We start from the raw sequence: 25,341 nt of genomic DNA, 5'->3' as shown, positions 1-25,341 counted from the left end.
CCTCATTCCTATATATTATCTCTCATTCCTTTCTCTTCTCTACTTGTATTAGCTAGTACTTCCAGAGAATGTTAAAAAATAGTGACAATGGGGGCAATTTTTATCTTTCAACCTTTTTTTTTTTCAGCAGAGGAAGATTCACCCTGAGCTAACATCTGCTGCCAATCTTCTTCTTTTTGCTGAGGAAGATTCACCCTGAGCTAACATTTGTAGCCAGTCCTCCTCTATTTTGTATGTGAGCTACTGTCACAGGATGGCCACTGATAGATGAGTGGTGTAGGTCCATGCTCGAGAACTGAACCCAGGCCGCCAAAGCAGAGCGTGTTGAACTCAACCATTAGGCCGCCGGGGCTGACCCTCATCTTCTTGAAGGATGCTTCAGGAGTACATTGAGACCATCAGGCATCACAGACAGACAGAATAGCCTGTGCAATGTTACTGATGTTTGAAAAAGACAAGATGTTAAAGAACTGCAAGTATTTGGGGTGGTTAAAAACGGGTTCCCTAGGAGTGGGCCCACCTTTGACATTGGCAGGGCCCAGGATCAGGATAACGAATGGAGGTTCTCATATCATATGCCTCAATATTTAAAAGTTAAAAATAAATAAAACAAACGAATAAAATATGTTCTATCCTCCCTCTTTTATAATAACCTTAAAGGTAGAATTCTTAGGACCCTTGGAGTTCCACACTAGAATGAGGTGGCGTGAGGAGCATCTGTCTCCAGCTTACGCACATGTGGCTGCACCGACATGGAGATGCCAGCCTGCATGCACATGCTCTGTTCACACCTCTGCAAGCAGCCATCCTTTGGCTACCCTTAAGGCCTAGATCTGTGAACATTAGCGGCACGATTCACCGTTACAAAGATGATCTGGGAAAGAGACTCTTGTAGTCTCTGGGTTTAAGAAAGGGTTCATTTGGGCAAGGAATTTTAGGGTCCTTTTACCTGGAAGATGGTCTAGAAGGGATGGATAGAATGGACTCCAGGTGGGTGTATCCCTTTGGTCATGTCCCATGGGAGGTGGTACGGTAGGAAGAGGCCCAGAATTGCTCTAAAGAATGGAGCTACCACATGAGTGCCTTTTGTTTGGATCTAAGGGTAGTAGTGGCTGTAAGCGAGTGATAAGAAACATGGCTAGAGTGCATGTCCGGGCCAGATAGTTGAGGGTCTCTTACCATAAGAAGAAATTTGTTCTGTATCGAGTAGGGCGTAGGCAGCCTTTGAAATGAATTGAGATGGTCATTGGAAGATGAAAAGAATTTCAAAAGGTGAAGGATGGATTAGAGGAGAGCACTGTAGGAGGAGTGATTGAGCAAGGAGTTGAGTCAGAACAGCTCAGAGCATGTTTGAGCGACTGTGAGCATTTTTTCAGGTAAGAGTAGGTATGTATGAAAGAAATTAGTGATTCTAGAGTCCTCAGCCTAAACTATACTGCCTCCCACTTATGATTCCTCAGTATTTATTCATTTCATGGTTTTGTTTTTCCTATTTTTTTCTTGCACATTCAGACTCCCATGAGAAAATTTTAGACATATTAGGATGAATTCAGTAGTACTTCTTAGTTTGTTCAGGCACTTTAACTTTTTGTGTGTGTGTGTTTAACTAATACATTAAACGTTTGATAATTCGGAGTGTTGTTTTGTTCTTTACCAGTCATTGTTTGAACAATTCAAACATCTTTGTTGAATAACCTAAGAAATATGTTAAGAATATTTAAGAAGGGCACATAAACTACTTTGAGAATCTGGTGAAAGCTAAGGATCTGTTCCTAGGAAAGTTTTACTATACAAAATTTTGTGTGCAATTTCAGAGGATTCCTGAGTTTATCAGGTCCTTGCTATGGTTTCCTCATAGAATAACACACTGACAAAAAAAAAAAAATCCCAGCGTTTCCAAGTAAGAGTCAACCAGTCCTTCGCCACTTGCTTCTCTGACAGAAGCAAAGCACAGCTGTTTTAAAGCCTTGTCCTCTTTGCTGTCTCAGAGCCAAAGCCCTTCTCTTGGCTACCTTGAGGTTTTTACTATGACAGCCTTAGAGGTAAATGCAACTTACCGAGCACCTATCGGACAGTCAGTCAGGATTCCCAGTGCCCTGGAAGTGTCCACTTAGAGTATTTCTGATCAGATAAACAAGCTTCTTCATGACTAACTGGGAGGCTTAGTTTCCACATTGATAAACCCATGAGTATTTATAAAGTTAAAGTGTAAGGAGTCTGTTATCTCCTGTTATTCCAGAACTTCCTGGGTACCAAGGGAACAGTTACACAGAGTTTGTATGAGATATTTTACATTGATTTAAACCGCCTTTGGGAATTAATCATTCTGGTAACTAAATCATTCTGAATCTAAATTTAGAACCATTCTAATTCTAAATCACCCTGAATCATTCTGGTAACTAAAGATGACTCAGATTATGATGCTTTGGGACACATTCTCCAGGGTGACTTCCAAGTCAAGAACTTCTGGTGTGATGCTTAGAGGCAGCCTTCTTCCATTGGCAGGACCTCTGCAGTGGGTGGTCTTGAAGCTGTGGCCGAGTGAGGGCCCAGTGAGTATTTCATAGGGGACCAGGTAAAGTTATGCAAAGATTGTATGATGAGGATGCACAGAGGGACATTTTTGCTTGCAAAGAAAAAATGGTCTTCCTAGCATATTTATCACAACAGACAGTGTAAGAGAAAAACAGTCTTCATTTTTCTCACTGTTATGTATTTCTCATTGAATCAGATTAAGGAGTAAAGCCATATTCAAAACCAGGTCAGACACTGAATGTTCTAATAGTTCCATAGACCTCCCTTCCTTTCTCTCTCCCTTCCCCATTCCCCTCTGGATTGAAATTGGGGCAATCAGTGCTGTCCGATGTGGCCAGGGTCAGTTTTTCAATGCATCTGGTCTTTCCCCATGGCCACTAGGGAAAAGAGAGTAGAACCTGCTCCTCTAAGTCATTAATCGCAGCAATTTAGCACAGCTCTTAGAGCATTGCTGCAAAGAACACTGCCCTCAACTTCAGGTTTCAAAGCCAGGCAGAGCTAAGGTGAGAACATTCTCTAATCGGAAAGTACATTTTCTGTCTCTCAGCTTTCCCCAAGTTCATTAATTCACACCAAACAGGAAGAAACTGGAAGAGAAGTGTGCTTGTGTCAGCACCAGAGGCATGGTTCTAGTGGCCTTTCCTAGTCAGTTTTGCGCTTTGAAGTAACTCACACCAATGAAATCTATGACTTTTCATTTTGGTTAGAGGAGAGGCTGTATACGACGTGGAGTGAAATGTAAGTTTGATTTGCTGATTGAAGTCATGATTTTGCAAATGCCATACCTTGACAATAAGCAATGGGACTTCAACTTTCAGAGTTGTTAGGACTGTACACCCATCTTGAGTAGTGACAAAGAGGGCTGGAGTAAAGGACAGAGGCAGAGAGTCAGCTGAATTACTGCCAGTTATGTCACATTTCATGTCTACTTCCATTTCAAATGATAATCTACTTTTTACTAAGAATTGGTCTTTCTATGGAATTCTCATACCATAGTAAGCCAGTTATAGAAATTGAAAATCTGGGGGAAAAACAAGTCAGGTCTCCGAAAGGCTGTTTTTGCAGAAAGCAGATGACATCATGCATCTTGTCTGGGAGAGTGCCTAGCAGGAGGAAGATAAGGAGAGAAACTGACCCTGTGGGTCTCATAGAGCTGAGGAAAACTGACCATGACACTTTTGAGCCAATATTTACACTCTATACTCCATTGCTCAGCAAAACTGGGAAAGAGAAGTTCCAAGCCTAGGAGTGTCAGAAAGTCACCAGTGAGATTCTAAAGAAGAGGAAAGTGTCTTTAAGGATCCACTGGATTGCAAGATGTAATTCTAGTTTTTAAGAAGGGACTTGTATTAAAGGAAGATACACATAAAATTCATGCCTTCAGCTGGGGATACTCTTTGAGAAAGAGCATTTTCTACCAAGAGCAAGAATCTTGGTAGTGTTAACTCTTGAGGGTGGTGACTAGTAAAAGTGTCAGAAGTATAACTCAATATCACTGATACTTTGTTCAACCACAACAAGGAACCCATATGGATTTAATGATTCTTTCATTGCATCGTGAGTTGGTAGGTACTCTGAGTTACCATGTTTGCCCTGGAGTAGCTGATGTGCTGCTGTTGCACTTGGTTTGAGGCTTAATTATATGTTTAGATTTCCGTTGGTGAAATGTTCCCACATTAATACAGAGTGGAGTAAGTTAAGCAACTAGGAACACCCACGTATAATTCTGTTCTAATGCTACCAAAATTTAAACAGGCCTGGAAGAAATGTTGGTGTCATCCTTTGAGTGGAAAAGTTCAACCTTCAGAGCAAAGGAAGAATTTTTCACTCCGGGCATTTACTATCTTTGTCTGTGTGAGCCATACTTATGCTGTGACTTCCCATTAAACAGCTTAGCTGTCTGGCTTGAGGAAGGTCTCTTCTCTTTATGATCTGAGAAAAGAGACACTCTGAGCTGTGATTACACAGGGAATATCACAATTCAAATGCTTGATTGATTGTATCTGATTGAATGACCTGGACATATAGACCTGAGGGATTTGTTCAGTAATGTGCACAACAGAAAATTATTTTCCAAGAAAATGATTCACATAGTACTTGGAAATTACAATTAACTTGATATACATTTTCCTTCAGATAGAAAAGACCGCAGATGAGAGTAACTCAGGATTTTTGGCATTTACTACATAAACTCAAAATAAATAAGGTGTGTTATGTGATCTGAGAAATAAATGCCTTCTGTATTTACCACTCATAGAGCCCACAGAGTATAACAGAAAAAAGGAATGACATGAAGAAAATTTTTATTTGAGAAAACAATAGATTAACAACCACCAAGCAAATTTTCTAATATGGACTTTTACTCTTGTTTTATGTAGAACATTTTGGTTTTCTGCATTTGGTAATTATTTTTAGAATTCAAATATATTATCCCAGTTTCCAAGGCCAGGTGACACCAAACAGATTGGGCTCTAGTTTGTCTTAATGATTAACAGCAAGGCTTGCCTTCCTCTGATGCACATTCAACAGTCTTTTTCTTTGGTGCTGTATCTGGGGAATTCCTTCCCTCGGAATGCCTTGAGGTGTGTGACAGAGGATTCAGCATGCTTGTGGCCATGGTTACCCGGCTCAAGTTTAGACAAGACTTGAGCCAGTTTTTTTACGTAACCTCAAAGAATAAAGTTGGAAAGACCCAGGAATGAGAGGCGGAAGATGTAGCTTAAAGAAACTTCAGAGGGAAGAATCCTTTGGACCAAAGCCAGTTTGGATGCCTGGGAGATGGATACAGTTCTAATAGCACTGGTGATCTTTACAGAGACACTAATTAAAAAGCTGGTACTTTTTTGAGCAAAATCCCTAACAGCCAAGAGCTAGAGACTGTGGGGCTGTGTAAAAAAAAGAGATGGATGATGGTCCAGTTGGCCAGCAGCAGCAGAAAGGCTGCTACCTCTGGGTGTCCTCCAATTCAGTGGAGCCCAGGCAAGCAGGTTATTAAGAATTTCTTTAGACACCATGAGTGTGTAGCTCACAAGGGGACCAATGAACATAGATCGGCCATAGGATACTCTAGACAAGAGACAATGATCCTTGGTGAGTGCAGCATGTAAGAAATGAATCTGTATAAAGGTACCCATCATGACAATGGTTGTCCTCTGTAAGAAAGGACCGTGTAGTACCCTGAGGGGGTGGCAGCCGCCCACATAGACTAACATGTGCTTGGATAAGGGAAATTCCAACCAAGTTGGAGTATCAGGATTGTCTCCTGTTTCCATACAAGGATGATGACGTTCAATGCTAAGAAAAACAGAGAGAGACCTTTGGTGCTCTTGACTTTTTGGGACCCATGGAGGAAGTGCTTGGGTCTGGTGCACTGAAGTTCTCCAATCATTTTTTTTGTTCTTGAATTTTTTTCTTCTGCAAGAAAAATGAGAAAATAACAGACATTGAGGAAAAAAATGGATAATCAGAGGGATTGAGATTACATGTAAATAGCTTTCCTTCACACATTTTTGGTATTAGTTCTGCAAACATAACTCACACATTGTTAGTGTGTACAAACAACATTGAGCATGATTTTTAAAAAATTGTCATTTGCTCCTGTGGATCTTCTCACCAGAAGTCATTTTTAAATCTTCTTTTCCCTCATCCTTTCCTTAAATTACACCACTAAAGGCATGCATTCCGACAATACTTTACCTTATATTTAAGCCTAATTTTAGCAATTAATTTCTGAGGAATAAAAATGTCCTGGTAAAAGGGTAGTCTATAAAAAAGCGTTCAGTGGAAGGAATTCTGATGATGCATCATTGTTTGATCTTTCTATTTAAAAAGATATTAAAATACAACTGGCATGGGACACAGTTAATCTCTTCATATGACTTAAAGCATGATGATAAGGTGAATAAAGATGAATGAATGAATAGATGACAAGATAATAAGATGTTGGTATTTGACTGGTACTCCAGGTGTGTCCTCCTCCCGTAGGGAGAGGCATTCAAAGAGATTGCAGAACATCCATTGCTAGACTGAACCCTCACATCCTTTTCTTTTCTGTTCTTTTCAACATGACTTTATGTGAAAAATGTCCTTTATTGACCAATTGAATATCTAGAACCGTAGCATTAATTAGCTAATGCATATTTCAAGGCTCTTGTTACATACTAGGCTCTCTAATTGTCTCCAATCTATTTTCAGAATTATTTTGACTTATTCACAAGCACATGTAGTTGAATAAGAGGATCTTCTTGCTTTGGTCCATGTACTTACTCATGCCCAATTTTAAGTTTTAAATTCCTTTTGTGTGTGTGTTTTGTACTCCTGTTGCATTTGTTATTGTACTATTATTATACGTTTGGATACTTCTCCTCCAAGTACTTAATTTGTAAATGCACAAGCTTAAAACATACTTTGTATGTAACTTGAAAATACATCAAAAATTGAAATACTCATCTCCTTAATATTGTAGAACTTAGATGAGAAAAGCAATATGATAAAACAGGACAGCAATTGAAAATGTAGATAATTTTCTTAAGCATTTTACTATAAACATTTTACTATACTTTTTGGTCATGAGTTATTTCTACAAAGGCAATCTTTTTACATGAGGTTAAAAATGTCTTCTTTGGGGCTGGCCCTGTGGCGTAGTGGTTAAGCTCTGCATGCTCTGCTTTGGCAGCCTGGGTTTGCAGATTCGGATCCTGGCCATGGACCTACACCACTCGCTGGCCATGCTGTGGTGGCGACCCACATATAAAGTAGAGGAAGATTGGCACAGATGTTACTCATGTTTAACCTTCCTCAAGCAAAAAAAAAAAAAAAGGAAGATTTGCAACTGATGTTAGCTCAGGACAAATTTTCCTCAGTGCCAAAAAAAAGTAAAAATGTCTTCTTTAGACTCATTCACGTTCTTCTAGATTCACTATTTATAAGTCAGATTCTATTGCTTGAAACCTGAATCCCTACTGTTCCTAGAACCTTTCTATCTCTCACTTGGTCAATGTGTGCACATATGCTTAGAATGCTACTAATGTAGGAGATTATTTTCAAGCTTGATATTGATTCCTGAATGAAACCTGACCAGCCAGATGGCCCCTCTCAGTGGTGGAGCAAGCTACAGATTCAGATGGTACTCACCAGTCATCCACAAAGCAGTTAGCAGAGATTTTAGAAACTTCATTAAAAATCTCAATTTTGTTTAATTTCAAAAAGTCACATAGTTTGAGGCCCCAAAGGAGGAAAAGGTGCATTTCTCTAGTATTTGTAATTTCTGTTTGAATATACATATATATATATCAGGTTGAGAATTAATGACATGCTCTGTTCCTCTAATGCCCCCATTGTCTGGGGATGTGTCATGACTTGCAGATGAATCAACTTGTGTTCCTGGGGAGGCAGGGATAAGCAGAGATGGTGTCTCACCTAGGAGTCCACTGGGTCTAGTCTTCAATTCTGCACCTCAGCTTCAGTCTCAAATCTAATAGATGTGAATCCCTGGACTAATCCTCAGACTTAATGTGGTCTCTAAAATTAACTATGAGCAAAGGCTGCCCTCCTCCCTGAGGAGCCAATAAAAACACCTACTCTGAGCCAACTAATCCAAACCCAAAGTCTAGTTTCGGGAAAACAACTTTCACATCAAAGGTAAGTAATTGTTCTAATGAGCTTGAAAACTTATTTGCTTATGATGCAATATGATAAGTCAGCCTTGGTTTCAGATCAGAGCCAGCATGCTGGTAGGACTGAATAATAATGATAATAAAAAAGTAAGAGTAGCACACTAGGGAGTAGTTGTAGTAAATTAAATGTAGTGCAGACATTCTTTCCTCCTTCACTAGTGGAAAGCAGTGAGTAACAGAGGTATCTGTTACAGCTGGAAAAGTGAGTGGGTCAGAGTCCTAGAAGCAGAACAATGTCATTAATCCCCACAAAACAACGCCCCTCCAAAAGCCCACACTTGTTAACCAGCCAATTTTACTAAAATTTTGAGGTACAGAGAGTCTTTGTCTTAAAAATTAGTTCAGTGGATAAAGAAAGAAAGTTATTTAACTCATTTCATAAGGCAATGTACACCCTTGATACCAAAACTGCAAATTGGCTAATAAATTTATGAAAAGCTACATTGCCTTAGGAATAATCAGAGAAATGAGGTACCATTTTACATCTAAAGTGGATACTTTGGTATACTGTCCAGATTCCCATTCCACCCTTTGGGACCGAAGCATTTTTTCCCTAGTGTCTCTGGAGACTGTCTTTGGATGAAGTCCTAGATGATGTCCCTTTGTCCCATTTTGAGACTGATTGATACACTGGCATAAAGGCCCAAATTTGAAATAACTTACAAGGCTGTCCCAGCTTCAGTGTTCCCTGAGGGATCTGCTGAAGGCTTTGTTGTGACTGTACTGTAGCCCTACTTCTCTCTATACCCAATTCTCTTTCCTTCACACCACAGGGGTGTTAATTCTGAGAACACTCCCTAATGAATTTCTTGCCTGCAAATCTCAGGGTCTACCACCCAGCAAACCTGACCTGTAGCATTTGATGCTGGGAGTGGAAAGAAAAAAATAGGCTGTAAAATTGGAGTTTGGAGTCGGATCACCCACCAGCTGGCTGGCAATGAGGACCCATCACTGGTGGTAAGTGGAGTTTGAATAGCCCCTAACAGGTACTAGTGATGTAATTGTTAAAAATTTCTCCAGTGATGAACAGGGATGGCATACCATTGGGAAAAAATGCACTGGCAGATTTAACGTGTTAAGTATTTGAGACATAAAGGGGGAATAGTAATTATAAGGACAACAGAATTGGATGTCTGCTGCTAGACTCAATCAAAGCTTTAGAGAAAGATAATGAAAGATTGAGGTTGATTAATAACCACTAAAAGTTAAGCTTGTAAGCCATAGCACCTCCTTGAAACATTTAGAAACTTGTATCTCCTGTAGCTTGTGGTCAGAAAAAGCTGAAGATTAGGTCTAGGACCTAATTATAAGAGGAGTACAGGTTAAGGTACAATTCTAAGCCCCTACAGTGTGACTACCAAATTCAGGACTCGAACGGGGGTATTTTTATTGATGCTATTAAAAATCCTGAATCACCAAATTCCTCCAAAATCTCTGGACTCTTCCCTGTCAAAAATTAGTGCTCCACCTTCAGGTGAAGATAAATGAGAGGACTCTATCTTGCAAGACACGTGTCCTCCTAAGGATCCTTAGAATCTTCTCTTCCTAGCCACTCTATTATAACTAGGGGTAAATCATGTAACTTAGTCCAGAAGGGCTGAGCCTAGCACTGGAGCTGTATGACATAGTCAATATGTAGCATCAGGAGCTGGAAGAGCATATTCAAAATATTAAGTTGTAAAAGAGATAATTTATCAATATGGGAGAACTTTCTCATGATGCAAGATTTAATATTTTGGCAAGGACTGCAGGAGTTGATACAAAGAACCTGCAGAAGCTCTTAGAAGCTTGCAGAAATTGATAGCCCATACGAAGTAGAAATACCAGAATTGCTATGGAAGACAGCAGAAGAAAGGATAGAAAAGCTTAGACAGTGAAATTGCTAGAATGGATAGGTGAAGATGGAACACCTGCCAGCTGACTAGGCTCTATGAAAGGTCCCAAAAGACATTCTTTTTACTAAAGCAAATGGAATACACTGGTGAGAGGGACACCAAAATCACTTAGCAGCTCAGTGGTGGCTGTCCTGTATAGGACAGGGCTGATCGTAAAAGACGTCATTATGGAACTGAACCTTTGATAGAAATGGAGATGATAGGAGGTCAGAGTAACATATGTGATGTTCCTGGAGGTTAAGTGAATAAATACACAGCAGGGACATCATCAATTTACACAATTAGAAGAAATCGAGGATGGACTAGGAGGCTTATTGAAGCTGCTCAAATTAAAAAAGTAATGATGCCTCACCCAGTTTCCAGACCTGAACCAGTTTTGAGACCCAGAGCCCTCTGACTGAGGAGAGGCTAGGTTCCCTGGAAGAAGGACCCTGAAACACCATGACAAGTGCAGTAATGATTACTTTGGCCTTTCCCCAAAGGAAACTATGATTATTTACTGGGGTAACTACATTCTAGGGGAAGGGAATTATCCAAGAAGTGGAATCCTGGGCCCATTTATGGCTCCCAGAGGATCCATGGATCCATGGACCCATCCAATGGCCATTTTCTCAGTCCTTGAATGTATAATTGGAATGGACAAAATGGTAAAATAGTGGTTGGAAAAACATCCACATTGGTTCCTTAGCTTTGGGTTAAGAGCCGTCATGGTGGTGAAGCCCAAGTGGAAACCTCTGAAACTGCCAATCTTCTGACCAAGATAGAAAAAATAAAATCTCATCTCAGGAGAAAAGGCAGAGATCAGTGCCACCTTTAATGACCTACTGATCCTGGGCTGGCAGTTCTTTGTTCTTTCCATTGAATTCCATGAATTCAGCAGTCTAGGCCCTACAAAAAATCAGACAGATCCTATAAAATCAACCAAGTAGTGGCCTGATTTGCAGCTGCTATGCTCTTATATAAAGATGAATGGTATCTTTGCTTAAAGAGATTAACACAGCCTCACATATGTGATGTGGCTATTGATCTGGCCAATGCATTCTTTTTCATCCTTATCAGAGAGAAGGATTCATGTGGGGCAGACAATATATACACTTATAATCTTGCCCAAGGTGATATTAATTCTACTGCCCTTTGTCATAATCTCAGGATACTAGAAGAAAATATATATCTTCCCAACTACCCATGAAGGAAAAAAAGGAGCAAAACAAAACTTGGAAGGTTTGTTGGAACTCGGAAGAGGAAGGTTGAAAATAAATCGTTGTCAAAAGATATCACCAGGGGGCTGGCCCTGTGGCCGAGTGGTTAAGTTCACGCGCTCCGCTGCAGGCGGCCCAGTGTTTCGTTGGTTTGAATCCTGGGCGTGGACATGGCACCGCTCATCAAACCATGCTGAGGTAGTGTCCCACATGCCACAACTAGAGGGACCTACAACGAAGAATATACAACTATGTACAGGGGGGCTTTGGGGAGAAAAAGGAAAAAAAATAAAATCTTAAAAAAAAAAAAAAGATATCACCAGGAAAATTATAACAGAAAAAGAAAGCATAACAAGATAAGTATAGCACAAAATAGATATAAGGAAAAAAATTGTTAAAAGGGACAAAAAGGATATTTCATATTGATGAAAGGTACACTTGACCAAGAAGTGATTGAGGGGACTAAGAAAGTAGGCTTCAGGGGGCCAGCCCCATGGCATACTGGTTAAGTTCAGTGTTCTCCACTTCAGCGGCCCAGGTTTGCAGGTTTGGATCGTAGGTGCAGTCCTACACCACTCATCAGCCATGCTGTGGTGGCAACTCACATACAAAATAGAGGAAGATTGGCACAGATGTTAGCTCAGGGCTAATCTTCCTCAAGAAAAAAAAAAGAGGAAGATTGGCAACAGATGTTAGCTCAGTGTGAGTCTTCCTCAGCAAACAAATAAACAAACAAACAAACAAAAAGAATGTAGGCTTCAGAACCAGACTGCTAGCATTCAAATCCCACTCTCATCATTTTCTACATGACCTCATGCAGATTATTTAACTTCTCCATTTTTGAGGACTGCTAAGTCTACTATGGAGAGGCTTGGGTTTCTGAGTGAATTCAGAATGTTACCACACAAAAAGGGAATTCTTTGCCCTTTGCACATAAAAAGCCAATAATTATGCCATTGGCTTTTGAGAAAAGAAAACGCTTTATTGCAAGGTCAACCAGCAAGGAGACAGGAGGCAAGGCCCTCAAATCTGTCTCCGTGATCCAGGGCTTGGGGTAAAATTTAAGAGGTTGGGGGAACAGGCTAGTACGTGGAAGTGCTGGTGGGATAGATTTTACTTAGAGGGCTTTAAACATTTATGATAAGGCATGGAAAGGAGCTTTAATACCAGATCTTGCTAGACAATGGACCCTTCACTTTTGACAAGAATCCGACTTTCAAATTCTGGTCGCGTCCCTGTCCTTTGTTTCCGTGGGGGGAAATCATTGGTTCTGGGTGTTATTTCAGGTCAAGATTTTCTCCTCTGCGTATGTTCTGGCTACCTTACTTGCACTTTGGTTTGCTTCTGAAAAACAGCTTTAACTTTCTGTTGATAAGATGGGGTCAGTTAAAACTGGTCCTGAGGTTACAAGAATGCCATGACAGGAAGTTAATTTGTTGTAAGAAATTTTTCTGTTTACTTCCTCTATAGCCATTGTAACTGATCATTATCTCATTATAAATTTGTTTATAGTTTACTATCTGTCTTGCCCACTAGAATAGATATGAGCTCCATAGGGGCAGGGTCCTCGTCTGTCTAGTTCATCATTTTATCCCCACTGCCTAAAAGACAGTTCTGAAACAATGCTAACGTTCAATAAATATCTGCTAAATGAATGCATGAGTGAATAAAGAAAACTACCCTTTCCACCCATTAAACTACTTCACAATCTAGGTCTAGTATCACTTCAAGACCTTTGGGTTATAATCACAGCAGGGGAGCAGTACATGCATGAGGATTTTCCCAGTTTTCCCTCTGAAATACTCAGGAAAGCATGAAAAGGGATGCATGACTCCTATGAGTTCTGGGAAATAGTAATTTTGGTCGATACTTTTTGACTCCAGGAAGAATTCTCACTAACCAAAGCTCATTTAAACATCTGCAACAGAACAGAGAGGGCTCTGCACACTGTGATTTTCCAGCTATGCAATTTGAAATGACATGAGTAGTGATTCACAAAGTTACCTGCATAAAACCACTCGAGGAGATTTTATAAATCTCAATACCCAGGCCATACTCCAGATCAATTAAATCAGAATCTTTGGGATGAGATTCAGGTGTTAATATTTTTCACTTTTCCAGGTGATTCTGATGTTTGGTTAAGGTTGAGAACACTGAGGCAGTGATTATCAAACTTTATTGTGTATCACAATCGCATAGGTTTACTAAAATACCAAGAATATTCTTTTTAAAAGGGTATAGAAGCTACAGGGGCTCTGGGCAACTAACAGGGGTATACGTGGTGGTCCTTTAGGGAGAGAAGCCAGGCCAGTTTACCCCTGTTTATATCTTAATGCCTCTTCCAAAGGGAGAGAGAGCACTGCTTGGGGTGTGGCGCTTATAACCTACTCTGAATTTGCATCATATACATCTATTTTCTTTAAAATTTTAAGCTTTTATTCAGTCTGGGGTCCACACTTAGCCAATAAAATTCCTAGCTCTAGTTATATGTAGGATTTTTGAGTTCAGACATGTAACTACATGGTGTTCATAACATGGCATGCTTTTGCTTAGTTAATTCACATATAACATTATTCATGCATCTCTGATCAGAATAAAAATGTGACATGTGGCCAGTTGAGCACATGGCTGATGATACCGTTGTGTGTGTGTATGCATATATGTATGTGTGTGTGTGTAAATTCAATCTGCTTAACACTGAATCTTTGAAGGAAAAATGAATTATTCTTTAATTTTGGTTTGCTTTTAGAAAACAAATTATAGGAACGCTTGTGGCTGTTGTTGTTGAGGAGTTGTGACAATAAAAATGCTGCAATAAAGAACAGAGGTTTTCAAGAGTAAATAAACCTTATATTAAATGAAATAGGAAAACACTGAATTGTCCTAATTTTCTTCCAGTAGAAAAGGATATAATTGATAAAATGGAATGAAATTGTTGACATGCGAATAGAAATTTCCTCTCTTATTTTCTCAGCTACAACAGCTCTTTTTCTCCTTCTGAATAGTCTGTCCTTCATCTTTCCCTGCTCCATCATTTCCTCTCCACTTATTTTTATAAGACTTTTTCTTCTCTTCCTTTCTTAATTTTATTACAGGTGTCAATTGAACATTTAAACTACATAGGAACAAAGAGATTGCAGTCTCCAGAAATAAAGTACTCTTTCGAGAAACCTAAAGCATTTTCTTCATATAGTGTAGTCTATAGTGGGTTAATTTGTGCTGAATCCTAGAATATCCACATTGATTTGATTGTAAAAGGTCACACAGTCACAGTAGCTCAGGCAGAATTTTAACACCTCAATCTCTTTTATAATGCTTTCACTAATTCTCAGGCAGAAGCTCATTAACTCCAAAGGCAGCTCATTCCAATTTGGTACAGTTGTGACTATTTGATAGCTCTTCCATGTACTGAATACATATTTTACATATCCTCAGTCCTTCTAAGAACTGAAACACTGGAGTAGTAAATAATTTGTCAATTTCCCTCATGAGTCATTTCTTGCCTAAGATAAACTACTTATGGTCCTTCATTCACTTTAACACTCCCGTGCCTTCTGCTCCTCTCTGTTTATATCCTTTTGCAATTAACACAGCATGCTATCCAGTCACCCTATTTTGGTAACAGCCATTGCAATATTTTCCCCCATTTTGTTGATGCTACTTGTTCTATATTGTTTTGTTATAATCCCAGCTTCTATTACCAATAAAGCCTGCTTTTTTCATAAAGTCACTTGACCCTACCAATACAGATTCAAATATACATGCTCAAATATTTTCTCATATTTATGACTAAGGATATACACATTTAATTTTTAATTTTCATGAGAATTTTGCTGTCCTTCATAAGAACCAGTTTCTCATTTTGAGGATTTTCTCTCTCATGTCCAGTTTAAACATTTTGGATAATATCTAGTCCTCTTCCTTCTGCCCTATCCTAGTTAGATGTTCTCCATTTCTAGCCATTTTTTTTTTTTGCAGCTCTGTATTAAAACCAAGCCCTGAGCTAAGATCTGTGTCAATCTTCTTCTATTTTGTATGTAGGATGCCACCACAGCATGGCTGATGAGTGGAGTATGTCCGTTCCCAGGGTCTGAACCTGCAAACCCAGGCTGCCGAAGTGGGAAGTGTGGAACTTTAATCACTTGGCCATGGGGCTGGCCCCATACAATCCTTGAAATGTTAAAACTATAGAAATGAAGAAAATATTAGGGATTTCCAAAGGTTAAGGAGGGAATGGAGACAAGGGGGGAGCCATTTGGGCTATAACAGGTCACATGAGGGATCTGTATCTTAACTGTACCACTTTCAACATCCTGGCTGTGATATTGTACTATACTTTTGCAAGATGTTACCATTTAGAGAAACTCAGTAAGGGGTATAGGGATTTTTTGTATTTTTATTTTGGACAACTGCATGTGAATCTATAATTATTTCAAAGTAAAATATTTAATTGAAAAAGGTAATGTCATCTAGAATTATATAAAAAATGTGAGCTCTTTTTTTTCCCCAGAAGGATTTCTAATTTAAAATGAAATTATGCATGCTACATTAAGTTTATTCTTGTGAGTCACAAAACGGGATAATTTTAGCAATCCCTCAAAATTTTCATTAAAAAAACTAATGCCCACTAGAAAAATGTATATAAGATTTTAGACAAGATATATTCCATAAGCATGTGTACCTACAACTTTCTCCATCTTGAGGATTTTCAGTGGAATTTTCACAAGCAAGTAATGTACTCAAGGGGTTATGCCCCAAAACACGGCAAATCTCATAACTGTTGCCTTGTTTTACAGTGACGATTATTTCTCATCTGTTCCTATTGTTGAGGTATAAACATCAGCAGGTAATAATTTTCATTTCATATTGCTATAGAAGTGTGTGTTTCTCATTTTTGTATTAAAACTTAAGGTTTGATTATTCAAAGGAAATAATCCTTTGTTGAGCATCCACTTCCCTCTGTGAGCCATGCTTGGTGTTGTCATGTGCATCATCTTATTCAAACCAATAATACTATGAGTTACATATTTTATAAAAATAAAGTAATGAAGAATTGAAGAGTTGTAAATTGTCTAAGATTCCATAGATAGTCAGTGGCAAAGCTGGAATCTGACCCTAGGCTTGTATGGCTCCAAAGCTCAATGCATTTTTTAAAGATTTTTTTTTATTTTTTTCCTTTTTCTCCCCAAAGCCCCCCCAGTACATAGTTGTATATTCTTCGTTGTGGGTCCTTCTAGTTGTGGTATGTGGGACGCTGCCTCAGCGTGGTTTGATGAGCAGTGTCATGTCCGCGCCCAGGATTCGAACCAACGAAACACTGGGCCGCCTGCAGCGGAGCGCGCGAACTTAACCACTCGGCCACGGGGCCAGCCCCCAAGCTCAATGCATTTTTGTACAATACGTTACTTCCATGCCATAAAGGCACCCATAACCAACTGTGAATTTGTGCCATATACATCTGTTTTCTTTAAATTTAAAGCTTTCCTTCAGTGTTGGGTCTGTGCCTAGTTAATAAAGTTGCTAGCTGCATACAGAATAAAAATAAAGAAGCTAGAACTTTGTAGTTCAGATACACAATTACAAGGTATTTATAACATGTCGTGTTATTGCTCAGTTAATTCACATATACCATTTTTAAGCATTTCTGTTAAGAATGAAAGTGTGACAGATAGCTGGCTGAGAACATCTGTGATGCTGGTGTGTGTGTATATTCTATATTCTTAACTTTGAAAATTTGAAGGAAAAATATTATTATTCTGAAATTTTAGTTCATCTTCAATGTTGAAGGAACTCCTAAAGTAAAAATGTGATGCAAATATGTATTAAGTTTGTTAAGTTTAAACATTATTTTCTGGGTATTCTTGGCCTTACATCAATGAACATATATACCATCAAGTTTTACATGAATTATTATGTATAAGAGCACTTCTCACCAGAAGTACACCCGAGTTTCTGTGTTTTTTAAATTTTTATCATATAACCATTGTAAAAATAAGTATGCAAATTATATTTTCTCCCTTTCTAATATGCACTTGTTTTTCTTAAAGTGGGCACCATTCCCGGTATAGAATGAGACTGGAAACGCAACAACTGTGACAGAGTTCATTCTTTAGGGGTTAGCAGAGGATACTACAGTTTGTGCCATGTTATTTGTTGTGTTTCTAGGAATCTATGTGGTCACTTTAATGGACAATGTCAGCACAATCATGTTTATCAGAAGCAGTCCTCAGCTTTATACCCCAATGTACCTTTCCTCTGCCATTTGGCCTTTGTAGACATTAGGTACTCCTATCACACCTATCATGCTTATGGGCTTCCTCATGGGAGGAACCTCTCTCCCTGTTGCTGACTTTGTGGCTCAATGATATTCTGGAGTCACATTTGGGACAGCTGAGTGCTTCTTGTTGGTTGCCAGAGTATATGACCACCAAAGGCCATCTGCTCACCACTGCTCTAATTCACCCACATGTCCCCAGAATCTGCATTCTCTTAGTGTGGATGTCCTACCTGGGTGGATGTGTGAACGCTTGGACATTTACTAGCTGTTTATTAAGTCTTTCCTTCTGTTGATGAATTAAATCAATCACTTTTTCTGTGATTATTCATCACCTTTGAAGCTTTCTTGTTCTCATGATTTTACTTCTGAAATAATTCCAGCCATCTCTTTGGACTCTTTCACCTGGGTCACTATGTTTATCATTGCTCTCTCTTTTGTTTCCATCCTTTTCTCCTTCCTGAAGATGTACTCCACTGAGGGGTGACACAAAGCCTTCTCCGCTTGCCCCTCCCACTTCAAAGTGGCCACTCTGTTCTTTGGGACCATTACATCCATTTACATGATGCCCAAGTCCAGGTACTCAAGTGAGCAAAACAAAGTGGTGTTTATGTTCTACACAGTCGTGATCCCCGTGTTGAATCCCCTCCTCTACAGTTAAGGAACAGGGAGGTTAAAGAGGCCATGGTAAAACTGACGGCTAGAAAACATTGGTGGTCCTGAACCAATCTGATTTTAATAATAAGCACTCTATAATGAGGACCTCTTCTGCAGATGAATGGACAATGTACTAAGTAAGTTTTAGTTCACATTCATAGTATCCTAAACTCTCAAATTTCATTATGTCATTCTCAAGGAAATTTTCAGTGTAAAAGTAAAAGGGATTCACTAAGATACGAACATCTAGCAAAGAAGGAAAAAAATAATATTTGCTTTATCCTTACACCACTCACCATTCTTGCATCTATAAGCAAAAACCTTTTCAAATAGGTTGTATGCTCTTTGAATTCAGTGTTTGGAATTAACAGCTGGAAGCGTCTAAGAATCCTTGAATGGTAAGTAAAGAGAAATGTTGGTATCCAAGATCTCATCAACTGAAAGAGATGTCTATGCAGAGAATCTAAGGGTTGAACCAGTGATACTGATGGTTGAAAGCTTCTATTGTCCTGTGATTTGGACCTGAGAAACAGGATCCCTCCCAAAGTATCTACCCCTGCAGATGAGCCTGATCCAGAAGATATCTGAAACGTCCCTTAGCTAGTAGTTCTTCCCTTTCAGGAATCTATTCCAAAACATAACTTAAAGAGTCCCCAAAGGACAGCCTACTAGGAGCCAATTGGCAAGATCTAGCTCCGGAGGGGGGAGGAGGGGTGTTAGGGTATTTCAACCTTGGGAATGTATACAGCACACTGCTGAAAGTTTGCTGAACCATTTTTCCTTTTCTATTTCTATTGCCTCTGATACTAAAATTTCTCCAGATTAAGTCTTCTCTGGACTTCCCGTTGCCACAATTGATCTGGCTGCCACCATTACTGAGTGACAACCTGCCTACAAAATATTTCAGTTTGACCCTGGGACAGCACCATTCCCTAGGGGTCCAGCTAGCTACCTGGTGGAAGGTTAGTTATATTTGACTCCTTCCATCAGGCCTGTTGATGGCTTGGTTATGATGCCAGATAACAGACAACACCTGCAAGTTTGAGTTGCTGTAGTACAGAATGAGAAATGTGCCTTAAAAAAGTATGAGCCAGAATGCATGGTTCCAGGTTCTAAGTGAGTGGAGGTAGGAGTGGTCTCCCTTACTATACACTAAAAAGCATACTGATTTAGTTGTCTATTGCTGCTGTTAACAATTACCACAAACTTAGTGGTTAAAAGCAATATAAATTTATTTTCTCACAATTCTGGATGTCAGAAGTCCAATATGGTTCTTGCTGAGCTAAAATCAAGGAATTGGAAGGGCTAGGCTCCTTTCTGTAGGCTCTAGGGGAAAATCCACTTCCTTGGGTTTTCTGTCTTCTAGATTTTTTGGCTTGTGGTCTCCTTCCTTGATATTCAAAGACAGTTTTATTACATCTCTCTATATCTTCCTTTTCTAGTTACAGCTTCAACTTATACTCTCCAGCTTCCCTAGATATTCTTAAAAATGGGGTCAAACGATATGTCCTTTTTCTGTAAAGTTGTTTTCAGTCAGCACAATGTTTTTGAACTTTATCTATATTGTTATGTGTATCACTAGTTTGTTGAAGTAATAAATGAACTCAAGATACAAGATTAATATATAAAAGTTGTATATTTATATACTAGCAATGAATAATGCAAAAATGAAGTTAAGAAAACAATGCCATTAATAGCATCAAAATATAAAATATTTAGGAATAAATTTACCAAAACAGGAACAAAATGTATACTCTGAGAACTACAATATATTGTTGAAAAAATGAAAGAAAACCTAAAAAACTAGAAGAACATTCCATGTTCATAGCTTGAGAAAATAATATTGTTAAGATGGCCAAACTCCCCAAACTCATGTATACATTGTACACAATCCCTGTTAGTATCTCAGGTGACTTCTGTGTAGAAATTGACAAGCTGATTCTAAAATTCATATGGAATTACAAGGGATCAAGAATATAAAAAATAAAGAAAGACAAAGTTTGAAGACTGACACTTCCAAATTTTAAAACTTAGTACATAGCAATAGTTCAAAACAGTATGTACTGGTCTACAGAAAGACATATAGATCAAAGGAAGAGCATTCAGAGTCAAGAATTAAACCCACATGTATATGGTCAATAGATTTTCAAATAGGATGCCAAAACCGCTCAAGGTGTAGTGAAGACTACTTTCAACAAACGTACCAGTTCAATTAGATATCCACGTGTAAAAGAATGAGGTTAGAACCTTACCTCACATCATATACAAACTTGACTCAAAATGGAGGAAAGACCTAAATATGAGTTAAAACTATTAAACTCTTAGAAGAAAGCATAGGGGTAAATCTTCATAATTGGTTTTTCTTAATTTTTTTTCTTCCTTTTCACATTTATCTTCTCCTTCCTTGGCTTCTTCCATCATTCCTTCTTTCCTTTCTACCTCTTCCTTCTTTCCTACATCCTTCTTTTATTTATGTTATTAGAGCCAACCAATATAAAATTACTGTTAAACTGTGACTCATTTTTCCGAGTGCCACTCTCAAAGTTCTCTGTTCAAGCATCAGGACTCTGGTTTCATATATAGACAGTCATCCTCTCAGCTAGAAGCCATAAAGGAAATTGCAGGAAAATCATTGTCTGAAGTGAGCTCCATATTGGAAGGTGGTATACAGGGGGTAGGGTTTGGAAGAGCTGTACTAGATTTTGACTCTCTAGTTATTGGCTGTTTGAATTTGGGCAAATGGTTTGAATTCTTGAGTCTTAATTTCTTTATCTACAAAACAGGAATAATAAAAATAATACCTATTCCAGAGGCTCAATGTAAGAATTAAAATGGGTAATGAAGATCTTAAGAGAAGAACTTGTCTTATGGTTAGAGAGTTGACAAACAGGGCAAATCTCCTGGATGTGGGGCACATAACATTGTGACAGTTGAGGTATTAACAATGGATTTCTCTCTTCTTTTCCTCTTCTCATTTATCTTCTCTCCTTCCCTGGCTCCTTCTCTTACTTATTCTTTCCTTCCTCTCTACTTCTTTCCTCCATCTCTCTTTACGTACTTTTCTTTCCAAACTCCATTGCCATGTAAGCTCCTGTTTTCCCTATTTCACAACTGGATTTGAGAACATCACAGTCTGTGGGGACACAGACATGTAAATAAACCCCATGCCATGAGAGGAGACAAATTGAGAATCAGGGAAAGGAGATGGAGAAAGAAAACATCAATGGTAGTGAACATATGAATTGTGTTTATGACTTCATCCTTATAAAAATGTAAAATATGTTCTTGTGAATGAAAAAATATAAAGCTGGCTTCTAATTGTTCTTACTCACTTGAGCTCAGTTTTATTGTCCTCTATGCCAGCGTAAAATTTCTTCATTACTCTTTGTGTAAGTTCTCTGATCTCTAGAATCAGCTGAGTTCCAGTTCTATTCAGATATCTCCCTCACCTGTCATTATAGGCCACCTAATCTCTTGAAATTGCTAGAAGTCAAATTCATAGTTTTTTCACGATTAACTTTTGACTGAAGATGTTTTCTTATTTTTGAGAGGGGTGGAATACAATACATTTCTGTTCTTTTGAAAATGCTATGTTATGACTTGGAAAGAATGGTTGGCTATAACTAAATATCTGTTCCAATGTTCAACGTTTTCACTTCACTAATATGTTTCATAGTCACACCATAAAAGAGGGGCTTACTGAAAATTAGTACAAATCTACCAAAAAGAACTTCTTATTTTGTTGCAAAAGACATTTTAATAAATTCTTTTTGTATAATCTACTTTATATATAAAATTAACAAGTGAAACACCAGAGTGCTACCAAGAGTTTCATTTTCCTCATGGCTCTGGTGTTTAGCCTTTTGAGACTTGAACCTGATGCTGACATAGAAAACTTAGATATGGTTCAAAATTGAGCCTCAAAATAATTAATGAAATGAAAAAGTTGAAGAAATTATGTGGGGATGTTGAGGATTTAATAAGTTAGGATGTTGAGGATTTAACACTTAGCAGGAGACGTTTGTGAAAATGGAATAGTGAAGTTTCTGGAATGGGTGGTTAGAGAATTTCCAGCCAAATTATAATCCAATGTTGAACAAAGAATGAGACCTGGAGACCCAATAGTCTCTGACATCACCTATAATTAATGTAGCTGCAATTTGAATCCCAGGTGGAAACCCTCTGGGAGCTCTTCTCAGCTGCTTCCACTCCAGCAGAACTCAGTGCTTCCTCTCTGTGAATTCTTCTTTCTCTCAAGCCACGTACCCTGTTGTCCCCTGGGTGAGACTGTGCCTGTCTTTTCAGAACTTCAAGACTGGTAAGAGAGAAACCAGGACTCTGGGGAGCTCTATGGAAAAAGTTGGGGTGCTGGGTGTTTGACCCAACCCCTCCCCTTACCTAGGAGGCTTGAGGTTCTCTTCCTGGTAGTATGGTGCTGTGCTGGGGGCAGGATCTCTGGTGAGAGGGTGTCGCAAAACTTTTTAACAGCTTCGGTGAGTCTGGTTTTGCATTTTCCTAGAGTTCAGAAGTCTTTAAATTAGTTTCTATTTTTTAACAAAGATAATGTGTCTGTGAATTGTTCTTGAATTTGTGGGAGTAATTGAATTTGTGTTTGTGGGAGTAAGGAAGGTCCAGGGTTTCCTACACCTGTGCTGACATCTTTGTGCAGGGTTTTTTTTTTTAAAAACATTTTTGGAAGAATAATCAAATGCAAGTATAATAAACATATGCTCATAAAGTGTACAATTTCATCATATTTATCTACTGTATATAAATTGTGAAAGCACAGTCCCAGTCAAGCAAAAGAGCCATTGCCATTTGAATTCCCTTCCAATGATTCCTTATTCCCCTTTGCAACGCATTCTTCTCTATGACCTTGGCCCCAATCAGCTACTGATTTGGTTTCAAACAATATAGATTAGTGTATTTTTTCTGTAATTCTATAAAATGAGAATGATACTGTATGTATACTATTTCATATGATTTTCCTCTCAGCATAATTATTTTGAGATTTATTCACAGTGTATGTGCAGTTTCTTTTAAATGCTGAGAAGTATTTCATCATGTAGATAGACTGCTTTTTTATCTACTCACTAATGGGTGGGCTTTAGGGTTGGTTCCAGGTTAGGGCTATTGTGAATGAAGATGCTATGAACATTGTAGTCATTTCTGTGTGGATATATATTTCCATTTGTCTTGCGTGAGTACTTCATAGTGGGATTGCTAAGAGAGAAAGTGTTTAAATTTTTGACAATTTTCAAACCATTTTCCAAGCGATTGTATAGTTTTACATTCCTACCTGTTGTGGTGAGAGTACCAAATGCTTCAAAACCTTGCTAACATTTGATAGTGTTAGACTTCCTTAAAATTAGCTGTTTAATGGGTGTGTAGTGATGACTATTTAGGGTTTTAATTTGTATTTGCCTGATAGTCAGGGTAATTAAGCATTTTCTCATTGCTTGTTGGCCATTTACGTATCTCCTTTAAGTGCCTGTTGAAATCCTTCATCTATTGTTAAAGGCTGTTTTACTTCTTATTAAGTTCTAAGAGTTCTTTATATATTCTAGATCAAGAATTGGCAACATTTTTTTGGAGGCCAGAGAGTAAATATTATAGGTTTACAGGTCATATGATCTCAGCCACAACTAGTGATCTCTGTCATTGCAGTGCAAAAGCAGATGCAGACAGTGTGTAAACAGACAGGCACGGCTGTGTGCCAGTAGAACTTTATTTACACAAACAGGTGGTCAGCCCACAGACTGCAATTTCCCAACTTTTCTTCTGAATAAAAGTCCTTTGTCATATATATGCACTACAAATATTATATCCATCCTGCGTTTATTTGGTGTCATTTGATGGTTGGTTTTTGGTGAGGCCTCATTCCTGGCTTATAGGCTGCTGCTATTTAACTGTGTGCTCACATGAGCTTTCCTCAGTGTCTGCACCTAGAGACAGAGAGGGAGCAAGCTCTCTGGTGCCTCTTCTTGTGAGGGCACTAATCTCATCAGACCAGGGCCCCACCCTCATGACCTCATTTAACCCTAATTACTTCCCATACCCCCATCCAAATACCATCACATTGATGTTTAAGAGTTCAACATATGAAATTTTTGGGTAAACATATAGGGATTTGCATAGTAATTAGATTGATATGACAAGCTACTTGATAAAAGAATATTTTAATTGTAAATGTGAAAAAAAATTTACAATAAGTGACTTCATTCATAGTCTTAATTGGAAATTCCTTTCTATTTCATCTTTGTCCTATTAGGAAGATTGTACTTCTCCTTTTAAAAAGTAGTCCTGTTTTACTGATAGAAATTGTAAACTTGTGCTTAACTAGGCATCTCTTTTATACATAGCTGTCAGAAGGTAGGAAGGGTTATTTATTATCCATACATTTCCAAGAGATTTGACTTCATCATATTATTTAATTTCATTTATAGCATAGTTACTAAAGGAATGGACTGAATTCAAACTGCCTTGGATTTACATCTTGATTCCACTACTTGCGGTGCAAATTTTGATAAATTAGTTAACATTGTCGAAGTCAGTTTCTTCATGTACAAATAAAATTAAAATACTAATATTATTTCATGGAAATTAAAACAGAACTATAAATATAAAACTGTTTATCCTATGCCCATATCATTTAGTAAGCATTCTATAACTGTTATTTCTCAAATCTCCATGGCATAATCCTATATTTATATGGTGTTATCTTTTTTGTTATACATAACAACTTTATGTTATTCTCATAATGCTTATTTTTTTTGTCTTTAGCTTTAAAGACAATTTAAGATATATAAGATAAATAATAGATAAATAACATATAATAGATATACAGTATAAAGCAAAAAAGATATACATTATTTGAAGTAGGTTTCTAGTCTTTCTTCAAAAACAACTTTTAAAATCTAGAAGATTCATTACAAATACATGTATAAACTGGTTTCTGAAGTAAAGAAGAGTCCAAACTTAGCTTGAACAATTTATTTGTTTTAATAACCTCTATGTGTATTAATGAAAATGAAACCATCAAGTTTACAACTTCTTTAATATAATGTTTCACCTCAGGTTCATTTTGGTAGCAGCTACATTATGTC

The 25,341-nt window shown here is 38.2% G+C and overlaps 1 pseudogene; it reads left to right on the top strand.

Moving 5' to 3' along the window:
* Positions 1-5,444: 5,444 nt before the first annotated feature.
* On the top strand, positions 5,445-18,301 carry LOC103547491 (olfactory receptor 5P3-like; annotated as a pseudogene).
* The last annotated feature ends 7,040 nt before the right edge of the window (positions 18,302-25,341 follow it).

This window comes from Equus przewalskii, chromosome 6 (genome assembly GCF_037783145.1).
Source record: "Equus przewalskii isolate Varuska chromosome 6, EquPr2, whole genome shotgun sequence".
In the NCBI taxonomy this organism is placed as follows: domain Eukaryota; kingdom Metazoa; phylum Chordata; class Mammalia; order Perissodactyla; family Equidae; genus Equus; species Equus przewalskii.
Note: the sequence above shows the minus strand (reverse complement) of the source record. Positions and strands in the feature narration are given on the sequence as shown.